General features: G+C 45.1%; 1 long non-coding RNA gene across 1 annotated transcript; it reads left to right on the top strand.

Moving 5' to 3' along the window:
- The first annotated feature begins 11021 nt into the window (after window positions 1-11021).
- LOC123589403 lies at window positions 11022-12281 on the top strand. Its single transcript, XR_006708308.1, has 3 exons — window positions 11022-11130; window positions 11429-11552; window positions 12103-12281. It is a non-coding gene; the product is annotated as an uncharacterized LOC123589403 (long non-coding RNA).
- Window positions 12282-13026: the final 745 nt, after the last annotated feature.

Genomic DNA, 13026 nt, shown 5'->3' with positions numbered 1-13026 from the left:
AGGCCAGAAGGGAAGAAGGGTCCTGGGCTGGAAAAGCCAGCATGGAGCATCACAGGCCATGAAGTGAACGCTTCAGGCAAGATTTGCGGCGGGGAGGAACCAGGGTCTTGTTTCCACCTGGAGACACACGCTGAATGCTGATGCCACACCTTCCCATAACTGGCAGCCGCAGAGGCCACTGTGAGGCTCCGTGCAATTTTTGCTTTGTAATTTGTTTTTCAGTTTTGAAGTTATGTCTTTATTTATACCCGACCACCCCGGACATACATATTTAGGTTCTTGTCATATTGTTCCATAAGCTTAATTTGTGTCATGCTTTGATTGATAAATTTGTCTACTTTTTCTTGGCATTAGATTTCTTCATATTTTGGTAACTTACTTTGCAGGCAGTCTCACCTTGAGGAGGAGGGTTTTTATTTGTTGGTTTCTTTGACCAGTGTTTGAGTTCCAGTCTCTCTCTCTCTCTCTCTCCTTGTCCAGGAGTCTACCATTTGTTGGTTACCTCCATGGTAACCAAGAAATGTGCCAACAGTGCCCTGAGCTACTGCTCCATGATGATACCAGGCATGCCGCAGACCCAGGAAAGGAGGCACACGCAGCTGGGCTGGACTCCCGGTCAGGAAGCTGGCTCTCAGTCCTCTTCGCCCACCTCCCTAGGCCCTCAGCTCCCTGTAACCCACAGTCCCCAGCAGCAGGTGGGCAGCCCTGGTTCCCAGCTCTGTTTCACCCAGTGAACCTGCCTGGGGTCCCTTTCTCATAAGGGCTTTCCCCCAGAGCTGAGCCTCCAATGCCTCCTGCTCACTCCCAAACCCGTGAGTCCATGAGGCCTTTTCTCTCACCACGCACACTGTTTCTGCTAATTTTTTGGTTCAAAGAGATGTCTGCCCCGCTTTCTGAGCCTGGCTCTGTCTTTTTCATTACCTGTTGACAAATTTTATCTTTCACCGTTAGGTGACCAAAACAAGGAGTGTGGTGAATGCAAATTTGCTGTGCTGTCTCACCCAGATCGATAACACTTTTATTACTTCCCCTTAACTTTATTCCCTTTATCCTCCCTCGTTGTCCACTCTGTATCCATTCTTTCCTTCCTTTGCTCTAAAAGAACCTCTACACTGCTGGGCGAGCCAACATGCCCCAATGACACTTCCCAGCCTCCTTTGTATACAGAAGTGGCCAGTTAAAAGGTAAGGAAAAGATAATTACGTGGGGCTTCCAGGAAAGTTCTTTAAAAGGGCCTGACTCGGCTGGAAGGCGTACCTTTTTGCCCTTTGATTCTCCTTTTCTTGTACCTGAAATGCCGATGCGATGGGTAGAGCTCAGCTGTCATCTTGAGACAGTGAAGTCACTTTGAGGGTGGCAGCCACATGCTGAGAATGGCTGAGCAGAAAAGCAGCAAGTACCTGGGGTCTCCAAGAGCAAGATCAAGGTGGGCTCGGCAGTGGAGACATAGCCAAGGTTCTGCCCCAGGAACTTTCCAGTTGGGATGACCAGCAGCTGCAGCTGCCAGAGTAATTTCTCAGTAGACCCTCTGTATTCACATTATTCCCTGAAGATTCAAAGTTCCAGGTGGGAGGAAGCATGTGATTGGCTGAGCTTGGGTCAGGGGCATTTACCAGCTGCCAGGAGGTTGAGAATCCCTGGCCCCCTTGGCATCTATAGTGGGACATAGGCACTGCCTCCTACTGAGACCCACACAAAGGATTCCTTCCCGGAGAGTCCAAAAACGATGGGTAACATCCGCTGTGCCCCTGCAGTAACTGATACACCAGGACGTCTTTGGCCAGGATCCCTCCCCTTGACCAGGTGAGCTGTGGCTCTTTTCTACTCACTACCAGGGTGGATGCAAATGAGAACACAGGGATGGGCTCCCGTCTTGGCAGGCATCCTGCCTTTCCAGGCTTTTCTTAATTCTCCATTGTCTGGTCTCTCTCGTGCAAATCCTGGGGAAGCTCTTTTCTTGGATCCTGGCTCGCGGCACTCTGGGCTTTATCTCCATCTCATCTTGCCATCTGTCCCTAGCTCCCATCCCAAACCTAGCCCTTTACAATAGCCAATGCACACAGGCCCGGCCGTGGTGTTCATTCAAGGACTTCCTTTCCAAATGGTCAGCCCATTCTTAGAAGGTCTGGGCCAGGTATCACCCACTTAGTCAGGTGACAACAGTCCTAGCAGCAGCCATGCCTTCCTGAATCACTGTGCCAAGATGCTGATCCTCGTGTCCTGTCCCCTTTAGGTTCTTTCCAGGTAGAGATGGCAACATGAAGGACAGGTGACAAAAATGTGAATTTGCTTTACTTCCACTTTTTTTTAATGTTTATTTATTTTGAGAGACAGAGAGAGCATAAGCTGGGGAGGAGCAGAGAGAGGAGAGAGAGGATGCCAAGCAGACTCTGAGCTGTCAGCACAGTAGCCCAACATGGGGCTGGATCCCACAAACTGAGATCACGACCCGAGCCGAAATCAAGAGTTGGAAGCTTAACCGACAGAGCCACCCAGGTGCCTCTATTTCCAAGTGTTACGCTCATTTATGGATCTGGTGCTGGGCATTGGACGGCCTACAAAAAAAACCCAAAAAAACAAAAAACAAAACCAAACAAACAAAAGAGACACACAGTGCTTTTGCTGGCACAATATGCAAAGCATCAGGAAGATGTGCCCTCTTCTCCTCCGTCTGCCAAATCTTACCCAAGTGCATCTAACTGGAGGGCCTAATTTGATTCCAGAACCCTAGAAGCAAGGAAGCCTGGGAAATGCAGTAGTCAGCGTTCCAGCCCCAGCAGGCACACTTAGAAGGAAATGAGAACGGGTACCCATGCCCACTCACCATATCCTTAACCCCTGTAACCCCTGCCATCAACAGGGAACCCCACAGGAAGCTACTTGCACACACCAAGATTTGTGGGTTGTCACCGCCTGGTCCCAAGGTTGTAATGTGTCAGCCAGGCACAGATCACAGATGAAGCTACCCACCAAAGATCAGCAAACACCGTGACTTCCATACACAGAAGGTGGTAACTAGATGGTTCTGGACGGTTTTTGCGGGTCATGTCAGGAGACTGCGGGTGCATCATTCCCGTATCTGACTTAGAGTGCCATCGGAGCATTAAGGAACTTTGGTGAACGGGGTCAGAACACATCTGTCCTTCTCCCGCTGGATGTTACTAACTACGTCACCCACAGAGGCCATTCCTAATGATCTGGGATCCTCGCCATAGAATCACAGGCACTTTTTTTTTTTTTTAATTGAGGTGAAATGTATGTCACATAAAAGTAACCATTTTGAAGTGTACAGATCAGTGGCACTTAGTACATTTCCAGTGTTGTACAACCAGCACCTCTGTCTAGTTCCCAAACATTTTTGTGTCTCCACAGTCACTCCTGATGCTCTCTGCCCTGAGCCCCATCCAAGGCTCTTCAGTTACTTATACACAGCAGTTTTCCGTTTTTGGCTTAAGCTCTCTGGGATTGGATTTCTGCACTTGTACCGGAAAGAGTCCTAAAATGGCAAAGCTCCAGCATAACCATCTGCTTGTCAGACAGGTCTTCTGCTCCCCTTACCTAATGTAGATTTCCCTGTTCCACCCTCTTAAGGCAACGCCCAGTTCTCACTTTCAAGGTTCTTCGCACAAATTACAGGATGACTTGTGTTCCTGGTTTAATGACGGTCTCCCCCGTGGGCCAGTACCATCCAACAAGGTGGGGACAGCTTATTTTGTTCTCTTCCTCTGACTAGCACAGTGCCTGTAAAAAGAATTCGTGCAATAAACGTGCCTGGGGGAAAGCGAAGCGGGGGAAAGGCGACATCTAGACATAAAGACACCAGGTCTGGAGTGGTCCTTAGCTAGTGATGATTCGCTATTGAGTTGGGGAGCCCCTCTGCCCCCCTTATCTTCCAAAGCCTGGTACCTCCTCAGCCCCAAAGAAGCAACTACAGACTGCCTTTTTGGAAACAGCTGCTGAGAAAAGGCAAAACAAAAGGGTGAAGAGGATACTAAAATACCGTTGATACAAATGCTTTTATCTGTTTGAAAACTTAATACATATTATACAAATTCAAACATATCACAAGGCTTTAGATTAGAGGGGGGGAGGGGGAAAGGTTGATTCTTTTTCTCACACCTACTAGGAGTCACACCCACTTGCTGTTCCCTTCGTGAAAGGCACCTGCTGTTACTAATCTCTTGTGTCCCAGAGAAACTATATACATATTCAAATGAATATATATCCCTACCTTCTTTTTAAACAAATGCTGGAATAACAAACAGGATGCTTTTACCCTCTTAACCTTGTATCCTGAAGTCACTTTCTAATCAGTACAAGGAGATCTACCTCTTCATTTTAATGCCACATAGTTGCATTGTATGAATGTTACATTTATTCACTCAGCTCCCCCTGAATGGACATTTTAGATGCTCCCTCTTTTTTGCTACTACAACCAATGCAGGAAGGCATATATACCCTTTGCACACGCCTGCTAGTATGATTAGTATGATAAATTCCTAGAATGGAATTTCTCTGTCAAAGGGTACATTGATTTTGAGTTTTGCAGAAGTCCTTATAACATTGGACCTCTGGTCAACAACACGGGCCCCTTTTTCCCAACACAATCGTCAACAGTATGTGTTAATCAAACCTCTTGATCTTTGGCAACCCGAAGGGTAAAACAGAATGCCCTTGTCTTAACTAAAAATTTTCAAAGAACCCGCGCAGAGATTATACTATAAAATGAACAATCATGAATCTTTCATCCATATCCAGACTTGGTGTTTTTCTTTATCGCTTCAAGAATTTTCATTTTGTTAGAAATAAATGTTACAGGTGCAGTAGAGCTCATCTATGTATTCCTGTCTACTTTCATTCTCTTTCTTCCCCCCGTGGAAGTGACTGTCATTAATTTGATGTTCACTGCTCCCATGCGTTAGAGTTATGCTGCATATTTATGTCTCAAAAACAATATTTTTGAATGTTTTAAAGCTGTATCTATTAGTCATCAAATTCTGTGCATACATAACTGTGTTTAAATTGTATATATCACTATACATAATATACCCCTATGAGTAAATATTATGTATTACAGTCATATATAATTAAACTGTGTACAGTATTCATCAAATTTATATATTGCAATTGATACAGAAAGAACATTAAAGTTCAACTAGAATCACAAGGGGGCTGTCTTAACCTTGTAAGGGTTATATAGCAAAAATCTATACAAACATTATACTTAATGGAAAAAACATTAGACAGATTTCTTTTAAAATTAGAAACATATGTGCCCACTATCCTCCTACCATGTAACATAATACTGCAGTTTCCATGCAAGGAAAGAGGGGGTGTAAGAATTACAATGGGATAAATTAAAAATGTTCTAATTCTCAGATAACATGACCATATACCTAGAAAAACATCAGAATCCATTGCTCACAGACTAGAACTTATAGAAAAGTTCATATAAGATCAACCTACAAATATCAACGGTGTTTCTCTACCAGCAATTTAAATACATGGTTGTATCATGCTTTGGGAGGGGATGACTTAATACTACAAAGATTTTCTCCTCCAAATTAATCCATAAATAATGCAATTTCAATAAAAATTTCAGTTGGGCTTTTTGAGGGCCTTGATAAATTTCTGTGGAAGAAGAAGAGTAAAGAGAGGTTCACTTACCCTACCAATGACAAGAAAGCACAAATTGTTTGGTAGATGAGGTTAGAGAAGCTGGGTGATAATACTGGATAATACTGGATCACATCAGATAAAGAGGTGGATACCTGATGCATTGAAGACCTAAAGACAAAGGTAAAACCACAATATTAGCAGAAGGAAATTTAGGTGAAATCTTTGGGACCTCAGGGTAGGAAAGGACTCAACAAAGCTCCAATATCATAGCCATGAGGCAAATAATTGATGAATTTGATCACTTCAAAATTTATAAATTTTGCACTATGCAGGACTCCAGAGATAAATAAATAGATATCAGAGGAGGGAAATATTTGAAATGTCTAAAATTGACGAGGGACTACCATCTAAAATACTTGATGAACTCCTACAAAAAAAAAAAAAAAAAAAAGATAGCAACTTAATGGGAAAGTGGGAACTTTTAAGTTTATCCTGCTCAGAACCTATTTTGTGAATTGGTGTATGAACATATTTCCTAAGTCTGGAAATTCTAAGACAGCAATTTCTAATATTGCCTTTCTATCAGTCTATTTTCTTCTTCCAAATTCCTATTTGACTACTGGACTAAAACTGTATTTTGATCCACACCTCTCTCAACATACCAGAAGTAGCTCAAAGGAGATAACAGACCCAAATGTAAAACCATGAAGCTTTTGAGAAAACACAGGGGAAATTTTAGAAATGTTTCATTAGGCAAAGAATTTTTTGAGATACACCAAGAACCATAAAAGAAAAGAAACCCCTATAAATAGACTTTATTAAAATCAAGAATTTCAAAAGACATTGTAAAGACAATGAAAAGACTGAAAGAAAATAATACAAATCACATACCTGATAAAGGGGTTGTATCCAGAAATACATGAAAAACTCTGAAAGTTCAATAGTAAGAAAACAAAGAACCCGTTGTTTTTTTTTTTGTTTTGTTTGTTTGTTTGTGTTTCTGAATGGGCAAAATATTTGGACACATCACTAAAGTAGATATATGAGTGGGAATTGAGCACAAGAAAAGAAACTCAGTCATCAATCTTAAGAAAATACAAATTAAAGCCATGATAGGATACTACTACACAATACACACCTATTTTAAATGACTGTAAATATCTAAACCATACCAAGTGTTGGCAAGCACAGGAAACTACTGAAACTCCCATTTACTGATGGTGGGAATGGAAAATAGTCATCCAGTTTGGAAGTTTCTTAAAATGTTACATATATATCTACCCTAGACTCAGCTATTCAACTCCTAGGTATTTACCTAAGAGGAGTGAACCTACCTAAATGTCCAGTAATAGGTGAATGGGTAAACAAATAATGGTTTGTTCATGCAATGGACCCCTTGGCAATAAAAAGGAATAGAGTATTGATGCAGTCAACAACAGTGATGGTTCTCAAAATAGTTATGTTGGCCTAAGAAGCCATGCAAAAAGGAACGAAATTCGCTTTATATAAAAGTCTAAAATTCTAGAACATGCAAACTCGTCTACAGTGACAGAAAGCATATCAGTAATTGCCTGGAAGTTGCGGGGTGGGGGTGGGGGGGGTGGCAGGGAGAAGTGGGAGACAGGGATTATAAAGGAGCATGCGAAAACTTTGGGGGGCACAATATGTTAATTATCTTGATTGTGGTGATGGAGTTACGGGTATATTCACACACCAAAACTTATCCAATTGTAAACTTCATACATGTTCAATTCACTCTACGTCGCTTATTACCCCAATAAAACTGTGCCTCTGTTATCTCAACACCAGAGCTACCTCCTGGCTTTTGTGCTGAGAATCAGATAAGTGGAAACCCTTAAAACAGCTGCTGACCCTTTAGTCGTAAGTTCTCGCGAAGCATCGTTTCTTGCGGTTGTAACAAACACAATGGCTCAGAAGAGAGTTACAAGAAAGCTATTTATTTCCTATAAGCAGGAAATGTTACCTCCTACGTGGGGTAGGAAAACAGTACAGGAATCAAATGCCTTGCAATTAAAAGTAAATTTTGTTAGTTTTCCTGGATATTTAAAAAATTCTAAAAAAAGAAATGTTTACCTTAAAAAATGCAAGTAGTCAAAAAATCCACTTGATGGCCAAACCAATTCTAATTTCAGGTGTTGACTACTGATGCTTGCATGATAATTTTCTAAATTCTCTAAAATTCTTATTTTGTGATGGTTTAGATCTTTTGGAGAATCCTGGGAGAGTTCCCAGGTGTGTGTATGAGAAAGAACCAGGCGTCCTTCTGGTGGAGATGATATTACTGTTTCACATTAATAATTGAGAACTTACATTTCCTTAACCTCCATGCTTTTGGAGGTTTTCCAGGCTTTTTTCTGTGGTTGATTTCAAGCTTCATAGCATTGTGGTCTGAAAGTATGCATGGTATAATTTCAATTCTGGTAAACTTATGGAGGGCTGTTTTGTGACCCAGTATATGATCTATCTTGGAGAATGTTCCATGTGCACTCGAGAAGAAAGTATATTCTGTTGCTTTGGGATGCAGAGTTCTAAATGTATCTGTCAAGTCCATCTGATCCAGTGTATCATTCAGGGCCCTTGTTACTTTATTGATCGTGTGTCTAGATGATCTATCCATTTCTGTAAGTGGGGTGTTAAAGTCCCCTGCAATTACCACATTCTTATCAATAAGGTTGCTTATGTTTATGAGTAGTTGTTTTATATATTTGGGGGCTCCGGTATTCGGCACATAGACATTTATAATTGTTAGCTCTTCCTGATGGATAGACCCTGTAACTATTATATAATGACCTTCTTCATCTCTTGTTACAGCCTTTAATTTAAAGTCTAGTTTGTCTGATATAAGTATGGCTACTCCAGCTTTCTTTTGGCTTCCAGTAGCATGATAAATAGTTCTCCATCCCCTCACTCTCAATCTAAAGGTGTCCTCAGGTCTAAAATGAGTCTCTTGTAGACAGCAAATAGATGGGTCTTGTTTTTTTATCCATTCTGATACCCTATGTCTTTCGGTTGGCACATTTACATTCAGTGTTATTATAGAAAGATATGGGTTTAGAGTCATTGTGATGTCTGTAGGTTTCATGCTTGTAGCGGTGTCTCTGGTACTTTGTCTCACAGGATCCCCCTTAGGATCTCTTGTAGGGCTGGTTTAGTGGTGACGAATTCCTTCAGTTTTTGTTTGTTTGGGAAGACCTTTATCTCTCCTTCTATTCTAAATGACAGACTTGCTGGATAAAGGATTCTCGGCTGCATATTTTTTCTGTCTAGCACACTGAAAATCTCGTGCCAATTCTTTCTGGCCTGCCAAGTTTCAAAAGAGAGATCAGTCACGAGTCTTATAGGTCTCCCTTTATATGTGAGGGCACGTTTACCCCTTGCTGCTTTCAGAATTTTCTCTTTATCCTTGTATTTTGCCAGTTTCACTATGATATGTCGTGCAGAAGATCGATTCAAGTTCCGTCTGAAGGGAGTTCTCTGTGCCTCTTGGATTTCAATGCCTTTTTCCTTCCCCAGTTCAGGGAAGTTCTCAGCTATTATTTCTTCAAGTACCCCTTCAGCACCTTTCCCTCTCTCTTCCTCCTCTGGGATACCAATTATGCGTATATTATTTCTTTTTAGTGTATCACTTAGTTCTCTAATTTTCCCCTCATACTGCTGGATTTTTTTATCTGTCTTTCTCTCAGCTTCCTCTTTTTCCATAACTTTATCTTCTAGTTCACCTATTCTCTCCTCTGCCTCTTCAATCCGAGCTGTGGTGGTTTCCATTTTGTTTTGCATTTCATTTAAAGCGTTTTTCAGCTCCTCGTGACTGTTCCTTAGTCCCTTGATCTCTGTAGCAAGGGATTCTCTGCTGTCCTGTATACTGTTTTCAAGCCCGGCGATTAATTTTATGACTATTATTCTAAATTCACTTTCTGTTATATTATTTAAATCCTTTTTGATCAGCTCATTAGCCGTTGTTATTTCCTGGAGATTCTTCTGAGGGGAATTCTTCCGCTTGGTCATTTTGGATAGTCCCTGGCGTGGTGAGGACCTGCAGGGCACTTCCCCTGTGCTGTGGTGTATAACTGGAGTTGGTGGGCGGGGCCGCACTCCGACCTGATGTCTGCCCCCAGCCCACCGCTGGGGCCACAGTCAGACTGGTGTGTGCCTTCTCTTCCCCTCTCCTAGGGGCAGGATTCACTGTGGGGTGGCGTGGCCCGTCTGGGCTACTTGCACACTGCCAGGCTTGTGGTGCTGGGGATCTGGCGTATTAGCTGGGGTGGGTAGGCAAGGTGCACGGGGGCAGGAGGGGCAGGCTTAGCTCGCTTCTCCTTAGGTGATCCACTTCAGGAGGGGCCCTGTGGCAGCGGGAGGGAGTCAGATCCACTGCTGGCGGTTTGGCTCCGCAGAAGCACAGAGTTGGGTGTTTGCGCGGAGCGAGGAAGTTCCCTGGCAGGAACTGGTTCTCTTTGGGATTTTGGCTGGGGGATGGGCGGGGGAGATGGCGCTGGCGAGCGCCTTTGTTCCCCACCAAACTGAGCTCTGTCGTCCGGGGGCTCAGCAGCTCTCCCTCCCTTTGTCCTCCAGCCTTCCCGCTTTCCGAGCAGAGCTGTTAACTTATGACCTCCCAGACGCTAAGTCGCGCTTGCTGTCGGAACACAGTCCGTCAGGCCCCTCCGCTTTTGACCGCCAGACTCGGGGGCTCTGCTTGGCCGGCGAGCCGCCCCTCCGCCCCGGCTCCCTCCCGCCAGTCCGTGGAGCGCGCACCGCCTCGCCGCCCTTCCTACCCTCTTCCGTGGGCCTCTCGTCTGCGCTTGGCTCCGGCGACTCCGTTCTGCTAATCCTCTGGCGGTTTTCTGGGTTATTTAGGCAGGTGTAGGTGGAATCTAAGTGATCAGCAGGACGCGCGGTGAGCCCAGCGTCCTCCTACGCCGCCATCTTCCCTCCGTCCGTCCAAATAGAGTTGTTCTCCGGAGGCATTTCTTTGGAGCCGGCACTTCTGGACTCGTGACCGAGGCCCGGAGCGCCCCGCCTGCGCAGACGGCGTCCCTCCACCAGCGCGACCTGCGACACTGCCCAGGCGACCGAGGCTCGCGGACCCCTGGACACCACGGACCGCGAATGCGCGCGGCCAACTCCGAGAACTTACATTTCCTAAGCCGAGCTCCATAAACCAAATTTCTGCAACCCCAAAGAAAACTTCCCGCGGACTAATACGGTTTTCTCATAGGGACTTGGAGGGACGAATGACGTTCTCTAATTGGTTGAAGCTTTTACCCGCTACGCCCCACTGGTGCTTCGGGGATTGGCTGGCACAGGGGGCTGCTCCCTCAGGATTGGCTAAAGCTGGCTTTCCACGCTCCCTACTCTCTCGCGATTGGCTGAAACTCGCTTTCTGCGTCTCATGATGCTCCCTTGGGATGGGCTAAGTCAGTGACATTGTTCCCGCCTTCACCCGGCTGCCCTCCTGTTTCCTTCCTCTTTGTGCTCACGATGCAGCCCCTGGGGGTGTGTGGGGTGGGGTGGATGCTTTTCTTCTGGTTCTGAATTTCTGCCCTTTATAGGGTCCTCAGGACTCCCCTGGGAAGGGCCCCTCACAATTACCGAACCTTTGGGCCGAGACCCAGCTTATTCCATGAATGTGGAAAAACAGCTTTATCAGGATGGAGGGAGAGAGGGGTCCCTGGGAGTGATCCCAGTGGATTTCCTCCTGGAGTGCCCGCATTTTCCTCTCCTCCTTGAAGATGAGAGAGGGCGAGGGATGCAAATGCAACTGGCTCTAACAGTTTCTGTTCTCATGGCTTAGGAGGAAGAGGAGGGAAGAAAGAAGACGTCACCACTGATGGGCTGTTTCCTTGCCTGACTCAGTTGGCGTGTCCATTCTGGATGGCTGCCTTTCCTCATGGCCTCTTGGATGGCTCTCCCATAAGGTTTGGTGGCAGCACGGGGGAACAAATACTTTTGTGAGTGGTGTTAATCTGGCCTTATGGTTAAGAGCTAAGTCTGAGAAAATGGTTGTGGTTCAGATCTCAACTCCAACATGTACTGATTTTATGACCTCTACAGGTGACTTAACCTCGAAAAATTTCAGTTTTTCCACATGTAGAGGGCTGCATAGCTACGTGGTAGGGTTGGTGTTGAGTTACAGGTGGGGAGAGCTTGGTACAATGTCTTAGACTTTGATTCAGTGACAAATGACTGGCCCTAGATTCTGCATAGCGGCACATGACAGGTGTCCATTTCTGTTCTTCATAAGACCTGTGATGTGTGTGGGGAGCGGGGAACAGCAGACACCAGGCAGACCGGTCAGGAGGCTCTGCCTTCTTGAACCTGTGCCATCTGGAACACATAGCCTGACAGGTTGCTGCAGAACCTGGATGGAGAGAGTGCGAAGTATCACGGGGTCTGCGTTAGTTCAGGCTGTTGTAACAAATTACTGTAGACTGGATGGCTTAAACATCAAACGTTTATTTCCCACAGTTCTGGAGGCTGGAAGCCTGACATGTGCCAGCACGCTTGGATTCTGGTGAGAGCCCTCTTTTGGGTTGCAAACTGACTTCTGCTATTGTCACAACTAGCTCTCTGATCTCTTCTTTTAAATTTTTTTTAACGTTTATTTATTTTTGAGACAGAGCATGAACGGGGGAGGGTCAGAGAGAGGGAGACACAGAATCTGAAACAGGCTCCAGGCTCTGAGTGGTCAGCACAGAGCCCGACGCGGGGCTCGAACTCGCGGACCGCGAGCTCATGACCTGAGCCGAAGTCGGCCGCTCAACCCACTGAGCCACCCAGGCGCCCCTCTGATCTCTTCTTATAAGGGCACCAATCCCATTCATGAGGGCTCCGCCCTCACAACCTAATTACCTCTCAAAGGCCCCACCTCCAAATGCCATCATTGGGATTGGGTTTTCAACATGTGAATTTGGGAGGAACACACACATAACATAATAAAGTTATTATTTTCTTACTCTTTGGTTTGTCTATAACCTTCCTTATTTCAAAGAAACTGGGGTGCCCCCCCACCACCACGGTGCATGTAACTACACTCACACAAGATGACAGTATACATTCAGATGGATTCCTTAGAAACACCTAAAAGCTACCAATGCCTAGAAACAGCACCCTGTGCATGTACCCTGATCACTGGCTTATTGGGTGAGAGCTCTGCCAGCCACTGCTGAATCAACTCCCTTGGTCCTTACAAGCCTCTGGTAAGAATGATCATCCCCATTTTACAGGTGAGGAAAGTGAGGCACAGAGAGCCACCCTAAGGTCTCAAGGTCTGGTAGGCTGGAGAATCGCGGTTTGGGCCCAGGCACTGAGATTTTGTAGACCTAGCTCCATCCCTCTGCATAACTGCTTCTCAGACACACTCTTAGAACACATTCGTGCAAATACACACAA

Source organism: Leopardus geoffroyi, chromosome E3 (genome assembly GCF_018350155.1).
Source record: "Leopardus geoffroyi isolate Oge1 chromosome E3, O.geoffroyi_Oge1_pat1.0, whole genome shotgun sequence".
In the NCBI taxonomy this organism is placed as follows: domain Eukaryota; kingdom Metazoa; phylum Chordata; class Mammalia; order Carnivora; family Felidae; genus Leopardus; species Leopardus geoffroyi.
This window is presented reverse-complemented; position numbering and strand designations above follow the sequence as displayed.